This window comes from Schistocerca serialis, chromosome 3, assembly GCF_023864345.2.
Source record: "Schistocerca serialis cubense isolate TAMUIC-IGC-003099 chromosome 3, iqSchSeri2.2, whole genome shotgun sequence".
NCBI classification, from domain to species: Eukaryota; Metazoa; Arthropoda; class Insecta; order Orthoptera; family Acrididae; genus Schistocerca; species Schistocerca serialis.
Window position 1 is genome coordinate 893568124 of NC_064640.1, and position 13721 is coordinate 893581844.

General features: G+C 38.3%; 1 protein-coding gene and 1 long non-coding RNA gene across 7 annotated transcripts in view; one reads left to right on the forward strand and one right to left on the reverse strand.

Moving 5' to 3' along the window:
- Window positions 1–13721, forward strand: part of LOC126471137 (delta(14)-sterol reductase LBR-like) — an 887948-nt gene that overhangs the window by 357072 nt on the left and 517155 nt on the right. The gene's annotated exons all lie outside the window — the stretch shown is intronic.
- LOC126471143 (uncharacterized) overlaps window positions 1–13721 on the reverse strand; it is a 611803-nt gene that overhangs the window by 70348 nt on the left and 527734 nt on the right. The window lies entirely within an intron of this gene.

Sequence of the window (13721 nt, forward strand, 5' to 3'; positions counted from 1 at the left end):
TTCAGGGATTTGCTGGTAGATCATATGCACTTCGTTCATCTACAGCGCCCTACAGGTGACAAATGCACCACACCATTAGTTCTGAAATGAATCAGTGTGGTTTGATTGGCTTGATAAAGACTTCTTGGTTATGAGAGTACTTGCTTGATTCTCAAGATCATTGGGCCTCAGTGATGTTGAGCCACACTTCTTGGAATACTGGATCATTTTCTCTTAGTTGTGAGTTGAAGGGTGATGGTGATGGATGATTGTGGTTTCCAGCTATTTCCACTGTGTAATGGTGTTTGTGTCACAAAGGGTCTCCATTGTCCTCAAAGTAAAATGGGGACAGCATATTGCTAGGGACTTGTACTGTTGCCAGTTTATGTTGCTTAATTACTATGTACATAATTTGCTAATGTCCAATGAGAACTTAATTTCAGATGCTAATAGTTAATTTCAGATGCTAATAGTTAATTTCCTCATAATGACAGTCAGGTGATATCTGTTTAACAGATTCCGCAGAAATTGGTCTACTGTGTAATATCATTAATGTAATCTGTGGTGAAGAGAAAGCTAAGTTTTGAGGCCTGGGGAGGACCATTACATATTATTTTACTGTTAGACCGCAAACTCAAAATCATGGTATCATATGTTTGAAGAGTCTTTTTGTACCATGCTCATAATTTGTTAATTGTGTATATAGAATATGCATCAGTATGTTTGTGATATTGTGTCATTTCAGTTGGGATAAGAGTTATCCATGGCTTATTGGAAACATGGTTACTATTTGTATGGAGTTGTCTAAAAGCTGTTAATTTTGTGGAAGGTAAAATACACAAACTCTAAATAATTTTTTTCCCCGTTTTGAAGTGAACATTCATATGTGATAACAGGCCCAAAGATTTCTTTGAAGGTGGAGGTGCCATTTGTTAAAGCATTGTTCTCATTCCTCTTTTAATTCTATGCTTTGATTATTTTCTTTTCTAATCTACAGTGGTGTGCAAAATTTAAGGAGAAAAGTAACTTTCACATGCCGTATCACTGCCAAGTAACATAGCTTGATGAAGCTTGGGCTGTACATAGAAAGAACTGACATTGGATAGTACCTAATGAGACGAACAGAAATGACAATTTTATTCAAGAGAATAATTACGCTGAAGTCAATGCGAGTTATGTACTGTGTAGAGTGTACCATTCCTCCACCAGCATGGTTGACAACTGCTGGATGGTTATTGATGCCAGTGGACATGATGCAATGCATCATCCCACTTTTGCTCAATGTTATTTAAGTTCAGGAGGAGGGAGGCCAGGCCAGTACATTTGCCACGAATATCCTCTCATTCCTAGAGCTGCTTCCACCTGCACAGTTTGATGTGATAGCTCATTGTCATCCATAAAAATGAAGTCATAGATGAATGCACCTATGAAAAGAAGTACATGGGGAAGAAGTACAGTGTCACAATGAAGTTTACTGGTGAGTATACCATGTTCAAAGATATGGAGGTCAGTACACTCGTGTAACATTTCCCTCCACCACACCATAACATCTGGACCACCACAACAATCATGCTCGACAGTGTTCCTGGGTGCATTACATGCCCTCATATGACAAGAGTTGAGAATACGTAATGCACCCAGGAAAACTGTCAAACATGATCATTTTGGTGGTCCAGGTGTTACAGTATGGGGAGACATAAGGTTCCACAAGCATACTGATGTTCAAATCTTTGAACGTGGTACACCTACAGAGCTGTGTTATTGTGACACTGTATACCTTTCCCACATGCATCTTTCCAGGCTACATTTCATCCGGACTTCCATTTTTATCAATGACAATGTGCGACCACATCGAACTGTGCAGGTGGAAGAGAGGATATTCGGTGAATGGACTGGACTGCCTGTTCCCCCCCGACTTAAATCCCATGGAGCACTTGTAGAATGTGTTTGGCATACATATTGCAGCATGTCCACATGCACCAATGACCATCCAGCAATTGTCAACTTTCCTACCACAAGAATTCCCTCCCAGCTTTGTGCCCAGCATAGGAGCATGTTGCAGAGCATGCAGTGCCATCCTGCATCTATTGGTGAAGAATGATTTGTACAGTGAAAATCTTCTTTCAGCATCGTATGATGTCTCAGATACATGTGAAACGTACCACAGCTCTTCTTTGGCAAATTCCTCTTCAATATTTGTTTCTTCACCAGAAAGGATTTTAAAAATTTGACTCAATGTTTTGTAACCAGATGTATTTTTTCCCTTAGCGCCTGATTCAGTTTCACAAACACAAGTTTTGCAACTCCAGTTGTTTCTGGCAGCATTTGTCTATCAGAAAAAGTGAATGTTCCAAGGAATTATTTTGGGCTTCCAACTGCTTAAAATATGAGGTATTTTGGAGAAACGATTATGAATGCACTGTGTCTTTTCTAGGATGCCGTTTTTAGTAAAACATTCTTGGACTGTGGCAGAACTGACTGTACCTTCCACATTTAGGAAATTCAATACACTTTTCGCTTCACTGAAGTGTTGCATTTTATAAGACACAACATGTAACCATGTTCCTCACTGAGTTAAAACTGGCCGAGGAGGTACAGCCAAATTTGCAAGGAGGTCACAAAATTTTTGAATTCTAATTGGTGACGTGACAAACACTGCCTTCACACTAGAAACTAGAAGATCCACATCATTATACTGGCTTCTGATGATTTCAGCAATACAATGTAAACTGTAAGCAAGGCACATCAGGTGAACTAATTTAGGGTAAAGAATTTTTAATCTGGTTCCCACTTTAATGATATACAGAGCAACATCACTGACAAATAACAGTACACTATCACATCATGTCATTGAAAAATCTGGCAACAGTAGGGTGATTTACTTGGTTGAGAATTTGTATATTAAGAAGTGACCTGCTCCCTGTTTTCATAGCACCAACTACAGCACTATGCATGAACTGTCCCAATGCATCTGTGGTTTCGTCAGTGTGTTTTTGTGATTTAGCATATTTTGAATATTACAAATCACTTCTTTAAAACATTGTGCTGTATAGTTTTTGCACTATGTAAATTTGTCTGATACTCTCCTATTTATGTATTTTTAGAAAAATACATGAAGTTTCACATTATTCGGTTTCCACAACTGAATGTCGGAACCCACTAATGCTAAGCCCAAGTCTTTGAAAAATATGTCACTATAACTCGATTGTTCACCAACATTGTTTTTGATCAGTTGCTGGTTTAACTTAGATTTATTCTTAACCCTCCCCTCAGGTCACCTGATATTAATTTGCTGCACAATGTCATATTTGTTCTTTCTAGATACACTCTTTTCCTGCAGAAAACATATTAAGACACTGTTGTCGTCACTGAAAATATTTCTTCCAGACGTGTTTACATATTTGCGTAAGAATGCTGATTGAAAGGTTTTTGTGAATGGCATTCCCTACTTATAACAGCAAGCAATCGTGCACACTGAAACCAATGAGTGTTGCATGAGACACTGCAGCTTGGAACTCAGGGATTCACCACATGTGCCATTCTCATCATGTCAATACAGTAACTGACTGATGAAGTGATGACTCATCTACCTAATTGCAGCATGTTTTTCTCCTTGCAGTGTTATTTCACATCATCCTAGCTGTACCTGAGAATTTCTTCTTTACATATTTGACCGAAGTTAATTTTTATAAACCGTTAAAAAAGATAATAACTGATTGATAAATGATTGCTAGGAGTCATATAAGCATTTTAAAAATCACAGTTTTCAGTGAAATATGCTCTTTTTATTAAAAATGATAAAACAAATAAGCAGAAACATTTACTTGCAAAATAAGCAGAAAAAGCCCAGACAGACATAGTTAAAACTGCTTATCTAAGTGTGTCTTATGAAGTATAGCCTTTCTGCTTATTCCTCAATGTGTGGAAAAAAATGATGTGTTTTACTTAGAAATCTGGGCTTTAGTGAGGTACACTCCATTAAGAAGTATGTCCAGCCCTTTGTAATGTCCAGACAACCATCATAAATCACAATGACTTCAGGATAATTATTGTCTTTGAATAAAAGCGTCATTCCTGTTCATCTCATTGCATGTTTCATTCTGTTACCTTCTGTGCTACGCTATAGCAGTTCTTTCTGTGGTCCAAGTTTCATCAAGCTAGTTTATTTGGTAGCGACACATAATGTGAAAGTGACTTTCATCCTTAAGTTCTGCCCATCAATCCACTTAGACAAGACTTGTCTTGTAATTATGCCAAAAAGATGCAGTGCCCCAGCAACAATACAGAAAAGATGACGTTTTATTTGGGCATGATGCTGTAACTTAATGTTATAAATTTCTCAGTCTAGTGTTCATGTTCATGGAGCATCAATAGTGCCCATAAATTAATATAAAAGGAGTGAGATGTAAGCTGGCAAAGTTTTTATTGGTTTACTTTGACTTGTTTCCCAAGTTTTCTTGGCTAAATAGTATTTGCCTTGGAAAAACTTGAACTTGGTTGATTTATAAAGTCGTTGCAGATCCTGTATATTCTGCAAGAGTCAAATCAGGCTGGTTGAACATGTAAGACTACAATTATTTCCTCTCTCTATGTTAATAATTCATAAAATTCTTTAACTAGGAAACAGCAAATAAAATGTCTCAGCAGATTTATATAGAATTCATTCAGTTTGTTACATTTTTCATGAGTAATTCCTTGAATTCTTACAGAACCTAAGAAGAAATGATGATTGACAATTCTTCCTGCAGGAGGTGTGGTAACTTTTGCAATATCTAAAGATGTTTCACTCATAATAATGATCCTTTGTCATTTGGATGTAACAGTTAATGGCAAGATTCATATTATTGGTTAAAAAATTGGGGTATTGTCAGGAATCAGAGAGATAAATTATTATTTTTTATGGAGACTTTCTTCAATACAGAAGTTTCTCTCCAACATAACAATACGCTTACAAATTATTATAATGAGTATTGCACAAGTGCTTGACACACTTTCTTAAAGATGTTCCTCCATCTCCTTCAATCTTATGTATCCCCTTCTGCCCATTGAAACAACAAATGCTCTTGCACATCTCTTGCAATATAGCATTGGGAAAGTATTTGCACAGAGATTAAAGGCTGTAGATCGCTCCAGAGGTGACCTGGTTTGTAACTAATTAAGCTTATAGTATGAATTAAAAATTTAATTGTAGTTATATCAAATAATCTAGCTCGCTTGTTTGTTAAGTATTGCTTGAGGTAGTTGCTTTTTGGTTAGGTTTTATGAAATTAGATAGAAAATGGCAGTCTCTGGTATTAGAGACAGCAAAGTGGAAATGTGAGAAGGTGAAAGTAATGAACATAGTTACTTTAGCATTAGAAATCTTTAGAACACTGTTCATAATATAATAAGTAGAATTGTGTGGAACTAACACAGTTCATTTTATTATCTGGGTAACAGATGGTAATGTATGACTGTATTGATAGATACGTGGCACTATTCTACAGCCAAGGTAATGAAACTACCACTACCAGTAGTTGTAGTATGTACATACAATGGTCTTGAGGCTTCAGTTTTTACTTATGGTGCAGCTATGAACTCTCTCGTATACACTTGAAACTACTGAAAACATTGGAATGTGTCTGAGAAAACTGTATAGGTCAGGCTGTTCAAACTGTTCTTCGTGAGCATGAGTGTTTGCAAGTGCCAAGTCATATGATCATGTTGGCAACAACCCGAATCCCTGACTGCCTTCAAGTGAGCTGTTTGTATACCCTTCCCTACCTCTCCCCTGGCTGCCCGTGGGCAAGCACTTGACCTGTAACTGCCTGGTGTAGGTTGTACACTGCTGTTAGTGGAAAATGCAGTATTCAGTGTTAATTGTCTCAGGGAAATAAAATGTAATCCCTAGATCACTTCTGGCACAAAACACACTCAAAATTCAGTAGTGCGCAAAATCTCATCACAAAAATAATTTTTTAAATGGTATTATAGCAGCTGTAGAAAGAGGAATAAAGAATTGTTTCTGTTGCAGGTAATGCAAAACTGTTTATGCTTGTGAACCTGCAGCCATGGATTAGTGGCATTGCTATACTTCTAGGGTGACACAGGGCTGTGTATTGGAATATCTACCGGAACATTGAAGTGAGATATCCATCGATATTTATCAGGCAGACTTGCAAACAACACCCTGTGGCACTCCAGACCGGATATTGTGTTGAGCTACTATTATTCCATTGAATGCAAGTCCTTTGTTGTTCAAAATTAAATCATGCGGGAGAGGTACAGTGGGAAAACAGCAAAGGAGCTGCTACTCCAGGAGACAGTGTTGAACATAATATCTGGCAGAAGCTTCAGTCAGCATTTCGCATGAAGCTTGCTTGTTACTGGTGATCTTAGCAACTGTTTGGGAAGGGGGTGCTGGTAACTCGTGACCAGATTACAAGAGCTCATAACTGAGGTGACTCAAGCAAACTCATAGTGGAAGGGAAATCAGAGTAGTGTCATAATAACTTATCTGCAGTGAAAACTGCATGCATGATAAGTACACATTTAATGAATACATTATTTCATCATCATAATAGTATCATCTTTGAATTTTCTTCCCCTCTTGCTTACAGACATCATAGAGTCAGAAAATAGCCACACTTTGTGTTCGTTTAGCATGTGACTAGCAGCCAAATTTTTGTCTTCTGTACTCATACTCAATTTATAAAGTACTTTCTTGTCTATTAAGTGGAGGAAATTATTTTCTTTAGCTTAATATGGGACTGAGGTAACTTAAATAAGACAGTAAGCATCAGTTTTTATTTTTGTAGCTCACCACTGCTCACTAACTATAACAGAAGTGAAAGTGAACTTAGGTGCTCTCATTTCATATGATTGTAAGACTGAACAAGGAAGACTTCAGGAAAATCCGGTAACATTGGTTTTGGCATCTCATTCATCTGACATTAAATGACACACATTCCTAATAAAATTAAACAACTACTAGCTTGAATATATACCAACTAGAAACGTGCTCGCTTACTCTGGGGTTGTCCAGTAGAATGTACATCTCTGTTAACTTTTGTAGAATGTCCTTGATCATCATAGCACTGTGACAAACAGCACTTGATTATCAAGGAGTCTTTCGAACACAATGGATACTTACAGGCTCACTGTGCCAAATGCCTATCACTGGCTCTTACCCCATCATACCTTGTGGCCATAATAGTCCAGTCAGATAGCAGATATACCTTGCAAAAGGTGGGATAGAAGAGTTTATTTTTTCAACTCGTTCATATGGTTGGAAAGATTAGAAAACAGAGTTTTACCAACAAAATTTCGCTTGGGAAAACTTTCTGCAGTCAAAAAACTTGGAAAATTTCGGACTTTTTTCAGTTTTTTCATAATACCTCAGTTTTTTTGCTCCTATCGCTTTAACGTCTATTTCCTTTTTTAAAGAGCACAAAATTCTCTACAAATTTGATTCTTGCCATTTTGTTTCTACTCCCAATATCTAAGGCGCTACAGTGCCTCAAAAAATACCAATTATTCAAATTTTGAGCATGGTGGCAAGATAGCTTATTTTTGAACACTTTTTTCAGTTTCTGTTTGTGTAGTATAAATACATTATACATCATGTTATATGTTGGAATTTACCACCTCACTTTCAGGTATTCAATTTCTCTGTATGCAACATGAGGATTGCCGAGCACCCATCTATTGTCATTCTTACATCACTGCCTGAAGTTCACTATGGGCCACCTCGGCCCTGGTATTTGTAAAACTATAAATATAAAAATACATCATTAAGACACACACACACACACACACACACACACACACACACACACACACAAAGAAAATAAATTGTCTCAGGATACTGAACTATTATTAGCTGCAATAGCCAACCTAATTAGGTAGGTAATTATTCTTGTGTATAAAAGCCACACAGTTGACATTAAAAATAAATAGCTTTATTACAATTAAAATGAATTGTCAGTTACTAAAAAATGTTGACAGTTCTGGGTATGTAATACTTGTAATATCGCACTTTAGCGCACTTGTGAGCATCACTTCAACGTTTTGATGGGCCAGGTTCCTCAGTTTCACCAGAAATTCCTTGAGTTACAGATTCAGGGTCTGTACATAGAGTTGATCCCAGATTGACCTCTTCTTTAAACAGCGAGTCAGCCTCAGCAAGTTTGTTGATTTCATCAGCGGTTTCCTCGACATCCTCCATAACATCATCTTCACTGTCTTCATATAAAAATTTTGGCACGTTTTCGCAGTTGACCCCAATACATTTATTGCAAATTGAAGAACATTTCAAACCCGCTTTTCTGCAGGCACACGCTCTGCCACAGTTCAGCTTGCATGAGCATGAAACAATGTGAAGAAGTGCTTCAGGTGCTATATCTTGGCTCATTATAACGGACATTGGACTGTGAACACTGTGATTCCAGCCCCATTTCTCAGGAGGTTTCCAGTTTCCCATCCAACTTTGGAGTTGTTGGTAAGTCCGCAATGAATGATGTTGTGCAGCATCTTGTGTAGGTGGCAACCGTGCAAGATTCAGTTTGCTTTTTGTGGCAGACTTGGCGAATAGCTGGTACCGCAAATGGTCTAGTGTGTGGGAACTGCTGACACCTCCACTATAAAATGCGATAGTAATCTGTTCTCCTGCTGTTATTATTTCTTCACGGGTAGCATGTGGTTTATTGAACGTGCAAAGCGCTGAGGTTGGGTGTTCATTTTTCGCAACAATATTGCAGCACTTAATGTTTCCTTGACCAAAAAAGCGGATGTTGTATCACATCCGCTAAAAGTGTGAGTGAACAGAATATATTCACTGTCAAACTTGTAAGATGCAGTGGAAAACCACTTGTCTTCTGCATTTCCCCTTCCTGGCTTTAAGAAAAATGAGTTTTCAGTGCCTTGCCCCAAACCGGTCATGAGCACAAGCAGGTCAACATCATCTCCTACAATGACAACACTTCCAAAATCTTTGGTTCTTGAAATGACAGATGTTACAATCATAACATCAGCATCTTCTTGCGCCTGGTGCACTTCAATGCTACACTCCAGAAATTCCTTTTTAAGAAGTGTGATCAAACGAATCTTGCGTCATTCATTGTACAAGAACTTGTCCTGAGGGACTTGGTTCACCATCTCTTATTCAACCACAACGTCAATCGAAGAATGTTTTTTGGACCTACGAATTCTCTCAGCACTCTTTGTGCTACATTTGTCTCCCTCACATGGATACCCATCAAATACAATAGCAAATTGAGATCCAAAATGACATTGCAGGTAAGAAACATAGCTTTGGGCTATTGACTTGAAGCAAACATTTCGAGTCTAAGTTACTTTGTAGATAAGGTACTCTCCATCAATGACAAAAAATTTACCCGGTCCACCTAACTTCACATCTTCCACTGGAACGAAGGCATTGTAGAATGAAGATTTTGTTCCTTTTCGCATGCCTTTTTCTGAGAATAGGGACATTGGGTAAGGAGCAAGTTCATATTTCAGAAAGGCTTTTAACTCTTCTTCACTTTGTTTCATTAAACACATCCTTTGGAAAAGAGTTAAAGGATCAACAGGAGTAATTTTAGTGCTCCCAGCTTTTACAGAATTGAATGCAGAAAGGAGAGTCACAACTTTTATCTTTTCTACGGAACTTTACATCGTGGAAATTGTCACCAACTATTCTTCTCATGCTTTTTTCCCCCCTCTTTGTGACACATATGACAATTAACATCCTCCGTTCCGACAACACCACTGCTGATAGACGTTATAAAATCACTTTCAGGAAAGGGAGGGTGCACTGAAAACCAATCACGCAGCTTACGCAAGTCTATGCCATCTTGTTCGATGCGACAACTTCTTGCATCTACATGCTGGTCTGATGTTACTGCGCTCACTTCGCAATACGACTCAATTTCTTCACAAATGTTCTGCATGTGAATCATACCCAATGTCCATCTGGTTAATACACTATCCGTAATTCCTCGGCCAGAAGTAAGTCCTCCAGAACTCTTCATGGTTCTCATCAATGTTTGTTCTATAGTCATGTCAGAAGCAACCCCTGTCCAATACTTTTCTGATCGCCGGATTGTAAAATGTCCTTTCGGTGTGAACTTCTCATATTCTGATAAATCCATTTTTTCCTCGAGTCTCAACATATCCTGTAAGTAGAGGTGGCCACTTTTAGCATACATAAAATGTCCAGCTGAATGGAAGTAGGGGAGCATTTTTCGCATGCTTTCAAGATGAAGTTTCCAATTGCTTGATCGATCCGCTTCAATAAATTGTTTCATGAGAGTGACCATCTTTTAGTACTGAACCCATAATTTTGCTGTGGGTCTCTTACTTTCAATCATTTTCAGGGCAGTTACAAAATTTTTTATGACTTGTTCCCCGAGAACACTGGTATCCTGGCCAACTGACAGTTCTGACTCACCACAAGGAGAAGACAAGTCATTCAATATCCCACGTTCATCTTCTGTTAGCTCAATGTGATCCCACACTTGACAGACCAAAGCAAGGTGACACAATAAATGTGCTCGCACAGCCGTGGAATATGCATGTCCTGACAAAATCTATTCAACGCTGTTTTCAGTGAATATTACACCAAATAAGTCCTTCAATCCACTTCCACCCATGATCATACCGATACATCCCATGAACGACATAAGGAAATGGAAACCTCCAAGTTGGACCTCCACATTATGTAATTCAGGAAGGTCAATCTCCACAATATCCCTTTCCTTCCAATACAGCGGCTGCTCAAATGTGACAAAGCATGTAGTCTGATTATGTCTTTTACATGCATCTCTAGCTGTCATCAGAGCAGTATATATGGCGTCATAATGGCTTGGTGATGAATTAAGAAATGGAAGACACTTTATTTTAGAACGTTCATATTCTTTGCCTGCCGTCGAGCGTTGCATGTAACCATTCCATCCTGAAACAACTGCATTCTGAGACCATTTACAATATAACCACGTAATTTCCGCTGTTGAGATTACCATCTCACCTTTTGCAGGAGCAATTATGTCCAAATCTTCAATTTTTATAGCCTTCAGCCCTCCAACTTGTGTTCTGTGGAATGCCTGTATGTCATTTTTTCTGGCTTCACTAACAAGTTGAGCTGAGGGATGGTGATTCAACTTTTTAATATTTTTCTGAGGAAGCAATGCATCATGAGGAGTAACACACATTATACCTCCTATTGCATGAAGAGTACCAGTTCCATCTAGGGTGTTTACATTGAAATCGGCATTATCAAACACAAATTGGCAAAATGCGTCCCTTCGTTGTCAAGCTGAAGGATTGAAGACACTTCCAATAGGGCAGCTTCCGTATAAGATGCTGCAAAGCCAAGGGAAGACAAAACCTGGATGAGATGTTTTGAGCCAAACTTCTGGTACAAGTATGCACTAATAGCAGTCAAAAATGATGAAATAAATGAACATGGCCTCGCAGCACTTATGAGTGCATGAGCAAGAGAAACACATATTTTCCCCCATTTTCTGGGAGACCGCTTGTGTTTCAAAATTATAGTTTCAAAGAGCAATCTTACAGATTCTGGTATGACAGACTCTACATCTCATAAAAAATTATCAGAGGGAGGGTACTGTTTTACATCGTACACTACTGATCTTATATAATCTAATATGATATTTGCAGCTGCTTTGACGATTCGTAGTCTTTCTTGCTGAGGATCTGAATTTCTTTTGGTGTACCAATTTTCACTGAGTAGTTGGTGCCCAACATTCTTGAAACATACGACTGCTGGCTTTGAAGCTGTTTCAGCTACCACCACATCGTCACCATATTTCTGGAAAAGGCGAGACTTGACAGTTCGAATATCAGGACAAGGTGATGTGGGTATTTGCTCTAACAGATCGTCCATAGAAAACTGATATTCTTTCGTATTGGTTTCCAGGTAGGCAGATATAGCCTCGATGCCTTCATCTACTTGTGTTGCAGGTCTGTAACCTCGTTTCTGTCCAGTAGCTGAAACACGGTGAAAGAACTTTTTGTAGCAAAATCTGTGGTACCACCCATCTGCAGCAACCAAATCATTTACATTTTGAATCCGCTCTATCACTTGTTGACCAAATTAATCAGCATGTCGTTTAGCCTGTTCTAATACTGTCGATTGCACTTCCAATTTCATTACTTTGTAAACAAAATTTCGTTTGGCATATGGCAATCTTAACTGCTTGGTTAAAAAGTTACCAAAATTCCCTTTTGCACATAAGAAGCATTTCTCTTTGAAATTGAACTGACCTTTTTCCTGCGACCAATGTAGCACGCCTGTTGGTTCCTGAGGATGTTGAAGGCTAGCTGCTATCATTCTCTCATTAATGTACTTCTTGTAGCATGCTTCATGCACCATCACTTACTGAGCGTTTTCAAAAAACGGGTGTGAGCAGACTCCCTGTGTTTAGCACTACAATCGATAAGTGTGCTCAGTCCTTTCTTTTTCACATTGCGTCCACCACTCACCACAGTTTTTTCGCAAAAAATGGTTCAAATGGCTCTGAGCACTATGGGACTTAACTTCTGAGGTCATCAGTCCCCTAGAACTTAGAGCTACTTAAACCTAACTAACCTAATGACATCACACACATCCATGCCTGAGGCAGTATTCATTTTTTCGCAAATGAATCACAAATTCATGTCAGTCGTACTCATTTTCAGCACCACAACTGAATGGAAGCGACTCCAAACTGTAGGACCCTTATTGTTGTGTGCTAATAGCTGTCAGGGCACTGTGAACAATCACCACAGATAATCGCCTTCCGCCCGCCAAAGAAGAAATGCGCTTTTGTCCGCTAAAGAACAATTCCTAAATACTTTTTCTTATAACTGATCATTAACGTCAATCAAGTGTAGAAAATGTACGGCACCTGCATACAGTCGTATTACATATTGTTACACAAATAAACTTCACGCAATCCGACGTGAATGTGTTCGTAGCTACTGAATATGATGCTGTTTGTCCTGGCCCTGCAGCAGAGTGAGATGGTAAATTCGAATGAATAACATGATGAGTAATATGTTTATACTACACAAATAGAAACTGAAATAACAGTGTTCAAAAATTAGGTAATTTGCCACTTTGCTCGAAATTTGAAAAATTGGTATTTTTTGACGTGCTGTAGCGTGTTAGATACTGGGAGGGGGGAGGGGAATCAAATTTGTAGAGAAAAAAATCAAATTTGTAGAGAATTTTGTGCTCTTTAAAAAAGAAAATAGACTTCATAGCAATAGGAGCAAATGAAACTGAGATATTTTGAAAGAACTGAAAAAAGTCCAAAATTTTCGAAGTTTTTTGACTGCAGAAAGTTTTCCCAAGAGAAATGTTGTTGGCAAAACTTGGTTTTCTAACCTTTCCAACAATATGAAAGAGTTAAAAAAAAATCTTCTACCCCACCTTTTGCAAGGTACAGGCTTTTTTTTCTGACAGTTTCACTGGACTATAAGTGTGACACAGCAGCTCCAAGCTTACAGATGATTCCAAAAACCAAGATGACCAACTCTGTCTGGCAGACATTTAGTGATCTATAACTTTATTTCACTACTGGATTAACATAGTGGATATTACTTAACACACAACGAGTACTGTGTGCCAGTCATCTCTTCTTCATGTGTAGTTGGGACATCTTGTTTATTGCCACTGATAGACTTGAACTTTTGTTGTCTTGTGACTTGATATCTGCATGATGTGTTATTGGGGCTTTTTTAATGTACTCTCTGCTTAC